This window comes from Oncorhynchus mykiss, chromosome 10 (assembly GCF_013265735.2).
Source record: "Oncorhynchus mykiss isolate Arlee chromosome 10, USDA_OmykA_1.1, whole genome shotgun sequence".
Classification (NCBI taxonomy): Eukaryota; Metazoa; Chordata; class Actinopteri; order Salmoniformes; family Salmonidae; genus Oncorhynchus; species Oncorhynchus mykiss.
The window spans coordinates 59,588,227-59,594,835 of NC_048574.1; positions in this window are offsets into that span (position 1 = coordinate 59,588,227).

Here is a 6,609-nt window from a genome sequence, read left to right on the forward strand (position 1 = left end):
AGGAGGGACTGGTGCACTTCACAAAATAGATGGCTTCATGAGGAAGAAAAATTATGTGGATATATTGAAGCAACATCTCAAGACAGTCAGAAAGTTAAAGCTTTGTCACAAATGGGTCTTCCAAATGAACAATGACCCCAAGCATACTTCCAAAGTTGTGGCAAAATGGCTTAAGGTCAACAAAGTAAAGGTATCGGAGTGGCCATCACAAAGCCCTGACCCCAATCCTATAGAAAATGTGTGTGCAGAACTGAAAAAGCGTGTGGGTATGATAAGAATCAGCATGTTTGATTGATCAAAGGGGTTATGTCCAAATGCCAAGCGAGAGCTTAAAACGCATCAGTTTTCACTATCTGAACGCCTGAATCACTACATTGGCTAGGGTTGAATATAGTCATCATATAGGCCAGGCTACACATATTCATATACAGCATACATAGTGAAAGGATCGACGCAGGAGATAAGAAGCATGTACAGGGAGTGACATTTTAATAGCTGACGGACATGAAACAGAACAGGAACAACGTCTGGACAGGAACACATAACAACAATTAATGAGGACACAGGGAACACCACCGAGGAACAGGCAGATATACAGGGGCAATCTACCACGTGAAGGAGTCCAGGTGAGTCTAATGAGCGCTGCTGCACGTAATGATGGTGACAGGAGCATGTAAAGACTGGTAGCCTGGCGCCCTCAAGCGCCAGGGAGGGGGAGCGGGAGCAGGCGTGACACATAGGCCTACAAGTTGTAGGTCATACGAGTTTTAGGTCTTAGGTCAGAGGCATGGTGCCGTGAGGTGTTTCCTCACTTGAAGTTAACTGCCCAGTGCCTGAGGGACCCGAGATAGAAGGGAGTACTGTGTGACCATCTGAACTCGGACTCTCCCATCTGCTGCCGGGGGAAACAGGTTTAAAAAGGGCTTTGTTCAATGGGTGGTTCTAATCCAGAATGCAGATTGTTTAAAACCGCATTCCAGGTGGTGTCTATTCGACAAGTTCCAACCGGCTAAATCTATGATGTTAAAATGCCAATTTACTCTGTTCCATCTTACTGTGCAATCCACTGTCTCATCAGCCAAGCCATGTAGATTATGAACTTGATCCCCACTATAAAAAGCATCTAGACATTATCTCACATTTCATTCAGACTAACATTTAGTTATAAACAGCAGAGATTTGTGTAAACCTTGCTGTCTGTCTCTCCGACATTTGCAACATTGTTTCAATATTCAAATTCAATCTCCAGCTGTCCCCTAGTAATGAATTTGTTGGGAGTCGAGACAAGACAGACAGGCAGGCAGAGTTTCTCAGCCAATCAAAATCATGAATCATCTGGCATAATTTTTATGGATACATACAAAGAAATGTAGATTGAAAGACAGCTAGTTTGCAGTCTTTCCATCTTCAGTTTGAAGTGATTGTGTTAGCTGTTGTTTTGTTGTATAGCTCCTCTGAACAACAGTGCCCTGTCGAAAGAGCACATTTTCTATACCAGGCGATATCGCGCCTTATTAGCTCATTGTTATGGATATATGCAAAAGAATGTCACTAGAAAACAGAGTAAACAAATGCAAATTCAGCTACTGTTGTTATTCTGGCTGCACTGTTAGACCTGACTGTAAGTGAGCTGTTGTTGGCTAGCTAGCAACCAAGGGATAAAAACGTTGCCAGCCAGTATGGCAATGAAACATTTAGAAAGAACGACTGGGTTACATCCATAGATACAGAACAAAAAGACTGAACAACTAGGTCGTGTCTCCGGCCAACGAACAGATAGAATGAACAACCAGCCAGCTTGGGTAGCAACCCTAGATTTGTGTCGGGACTATATCTTGTGGAAGGATGAAATAGTATGAATAAATTAATCAAAATAATGTTTTTTATAAAAATATATCAATCATTATTTGAATATCTTGGTGATCCGTTGTATTAAAGTGATAATGCCCTTGAAGCCAGTTGTTGGAGGATATATTGGCACAGTTTGCCAGCCTTCAACTTCGTCTCAGGCCTGACAACACCCGTGCCAATATATCCTCCGAACACCGGCTTCGAGGGCATTATCACTTAATTATTCTACACATGATCAGAGAGGGAAACATTAACCCCTTACCAAACCAGCAACTTCTATCTGCAAATATATATTATTGTGCAGACATTCTCTTACTTATTTTTTACACAACTTATTTTTGCAGAGAGTTGTTAAGAGTAATTTCAGGGGCTGGGCGCCTACAATATCTATTCAGTTATCACAAGTAATATTTTAATTGGAACATTTGTAACAGTATAACTTTAGACCGTCCCATCGCCCATACCCGGGTGCGAACCAGTGACCCTCTGCACACATCAACAACAGTCACCCACGAAGCATCGTTACCCATCGCTCCACAAAATCCGCGGCCCTTGCAGAGCAAGGGGAACCACTACTTCAAGATCTCAGAGCAAGTGACGTCACCGATTGAAACACTATTTAGTGCGAACCACCGTTAACTAAGCTAGCGTTTCACATCCGTTACACTCACCCCCCTTTTGACCTCCTCCTTTTCCGCAGCAACCAGTGATCCGGGTCAACAGCATCAATGTAACAGTATAACTTTAGACCGTCCCCTCGCCCATACCCGGGCGCGAACCAGGGACCTTCTGCACACATCAACAGTCACCCTCGAAGCATCGTTACCCATCGCTCCACAAAAGCCGCGGCCCTTGCAGAGCAAGGGGAACAACTACTTCAAGGTCTCAGAGCAAGTGACGTCACTGATTGAAACACTATTTAGCGTGAACCACCGCTAACTAAGCTAGCGTTTCACATCCGTTACACATTGAACAATAACAAGATAGAACGAGACAAAGATTTAATTAATTTATACCTACTATTTTCAAAATTTAAGTCCCCTGCCTTTTGCAGTATGTCTTCCAGCTGTTTGTTTCCAAAAGATAACAGTCACTTGATGGTTAACTCATGCCCCAGACATCTAATGACGTTGGTCCCCTCCTTAAAAGAGCAGCAGAGGAACCAACCTTTTCCACCACATTCATCTAACAGGGAAAACACAGAGAGCTTGGCATTGGTAACATACATGCATACTCTATATATCAATGATCAAATGTTGCATACTACATTACAGGTAACACTAAACAACAACATTACATTTTGTCTGTAATCTATTGATGTGACTAAACGTATCTGTAATCAACTGACTGGACTTAATGCATCTGTAATCTATTGATGTAACTCAATGCATCTGTAATCTATTGATGTGACTAAATGTATCTGCTGTTTGCTATTTTGAGAAAGGAAATCACTTTAAACATAAACATTGTAAATGTAGAATTGAAGATGTCTTTAACCTCCGGAACTAGATGTAGTTGGCTCTTCCGACCCTCCTGTGGTCCAGTTGTGTTTTCACCTATGAACAATTAAAAGAACATGGTGCAGAATGATAGGACAAGTTTAAGCACCCACCTAATGATTATTAGTATTATTATTGTTATCATGGGTATTTATGGAAATGTTGTGGAAATTCATGTATACTGAGAGAGACTTGGACAATTATTCAAACAATCAATCTCTATTTAACATTGATTACTTATTGCAATAATGAAGCTGTCAACCCCACACTCTTGAGTGTGTTGCGGAAAGCTTAACTGATAATGAAATTCTGGGAAGGCCACCAAAGAGATGACGGCGTCCCATCATATTGTCTTTAATTCAATGTAGAATTGAAGACGTCTTTAACCTCCATAACTAGATGCTGGAGACAGGAAGCAGTTACAGGGAGAACACTTGATAAACTACGGACATGAACAGGTGACAAAATAACTACATCAATTCTGACACAAGATTAAACAGAGGACACAGACAGATAAAGGTGAGGCAATCAAATAATACCGGAGTTCAGGTGGGTCCAATGAGGCACAGGTGCGCGTGACGAAGGTGACAGGTGTGCGTAATGACAGGCACACCTGAGAGAGCGGAGAGCGGGAGCCTGGCGAACCGGCTGAGGCGTGGGAGCCTGATGATCCGGTTGAGGCGTGAAAGCCTGATGATCCCGCTGAGATGTGGGAGCCTGACGAACCGGCTGAGGCGCGGGAGCCTGATGGCTGGTTGAAGCATGACGTGGAGCGGGAGCAGGCGTGACACATACCACATCTTGTTTATGGAAAGCCAGGAGTAGTCATTGTCAGCTCAAGCTATCTCTCGCAAAACCCATTAGCTTGACCATACGCACAGACTAACTGCAGGAAGCACGAGTGAAAATCCCTATACAGAAACACAACATTAATAGAAAATAAATATCTTACTATATGTTGAGTATTAATACCAAACAAATCAGGTAAATGCTTAATTTTTCTCTCACAGAAAACGAGAAACACAGGAACCACATTGTCTGTCTTTTAATCTGTTTTACAATAATACTTTACCTGCAAAGGAAAGGTCAAATTCTCTGTGACAACCTGTTGCCCACCACTTTTGTTCTCCATTTTTCTTCAAGATGAGGACAACAGCCTCCACCCCCAGATCCTTGAAGTCAGGCAACTTAATAAGAAGAAAATGTATTAAACTACATACGGAGGAACTAAACATTTAATGTATTTGATAATAGTCAATTCTACACTTTTTGTACTGAAAACAAATGATCAATTACATTTTCTGTAACACATAGTTCTGTCTAATGTCATCTCTGAACCTATTTTAACCTCTTTTCTTCTTTCAGACTTCTTATCTTACCCTATGTGAGGTTCTAAAACAGTAGCACTTTATTCAAACCCACACTTATCGGGTACTAATTTGCAACTTTTAAGTAAGGGCAAATAGCTGCAAGGTCGCTGGTTCAAACGACTGGAGGGTTGCTGAAATCTAATTGAAGTAATATCTAATAAGGTTCCAATAAACCTACTATGAAACACTTGCAAACTACAAATTAGTGCCTAAAAAGTGTGGGCTACAATATAGTGCAAGGCTGCCATCCTACTCTGACCCGGGCTTTAAATGAATGTATGTGGTCATCAACTCTTCTTGCTATAACGTCTTCAGTCATCTATCCTTTATCTCTTGAATCCCTGAGCTCCTCAGTCATCTTCTGGAACGTCCTCCTCTCCATCTCACCTAAACTCCCCCACCTGCCACTGAGTCTTGTCTGGTCACCTGAGATGACAATATTGTATACTTATGTCAAATAAAACAGAGGATATTGTCGTGGTGAAATTGTCGTGAGCTATTGACTTACTTGAACAGGATCACCTTCAAACTGCTCATGCGCACCTACAAAGCACTCAATGGACTTGTGCCCTCATACATTACTGACCTTCTGCACCCCTACATTCCCACCAGCTCACTGCACTCCTCTAACAATGGCCTCCTCATCATCCCTTGCACCAGGCACCGCTCAGTAGGAGACATTGCTTTTAGCAGTGCAGCTCCCCAAAATAGCACACAAAAAGGCACGAATCTCCGGTTTATTGTCCCGATGCGTGGTACAAGACAAGCGTAGCTTAACCTCTTTCTAAATATGTTGGAAAACAAATTGCTTTATGATGTAATGATGAGTACATGTGAAATAAACAATTCACTTTAAAATTGTTCTCTAATTAAACATTATGGAATACCCAAGTTGACTTTATATTGGTTTGACATGCGTCACCTAACTGTGATTGCGCCCAGGTGCGTCTCGTTATTGGTTGATGGGGTTTTCCCTATATATTGACAGTATTACCCTGTGGCTAGAAGATTCCCATTATTTGTTAAGGTTGGAGTGCCTTGAGAGGACATAAGAAGTGAAGGTGACCTACAGTGGTTCTTCCTATAAAAGTTGCACCATACAGAATTCTATGACACGTTAATTGTCAGCTTTTGTTGCCATTAATGCCAGTTATTGCTAGTTTGACCACCAGAGGGCATCTTTGAGAAGCATATGACTTTTTTGATGTTGGCTGTACTAGACCTTTTTTTGTAAGAACTTAGTATATGGGATTGATTTAAATTTTTGCTGTCACGACTTCTACCGAAGGTAACTCCTCTCCCTGTTCGAGTGGTGGTCGGCGTCGCCGGTCTACTAGCCACCACCGATCCCTTTTTCCTTTTCTGTTTGTTTTGTCTTTGGTTCTTTTTCACACCTGTTTTCATTTGCGTTAATTTCTGTGTGTATAAGGGCAACCTGCTGCCTGCCCAAGTTTGTGTGGGATTAGTCTTTTACAGTTATTTACCGTTATTTGTTTTCACGGTTACGTAAGTGTATATAGTGTCGGAACTGTGCTTGTTCCTCCGTGCGTTTGCGCGGGTTTTCTGTTAAGAGGGCTTTGTTATTTTTGATGGTGCATTTCCAGTGTCGGTGGACTGTCTTATTAAAAAACGCTTCTCAGACATCCCTGCTCTCCTGCGCCTGACCCCTACACCTATCACCTAGACGCACCTTATCACATTAGTTTAATTAATCTGATTAATATTATGGTGTTTCTATTCCAAAAAGATCTAAACCTCAGGGTTTCGTTTGGAAAATATGGCGCTGTACAACGTTTCCACACCCTAATTGTAGGCTAAACAATACCCAAACGGAGATTCAATGAAAATAAAAATCTCATTGATTTATCAAGGCCAGTCCCCATGCTTGT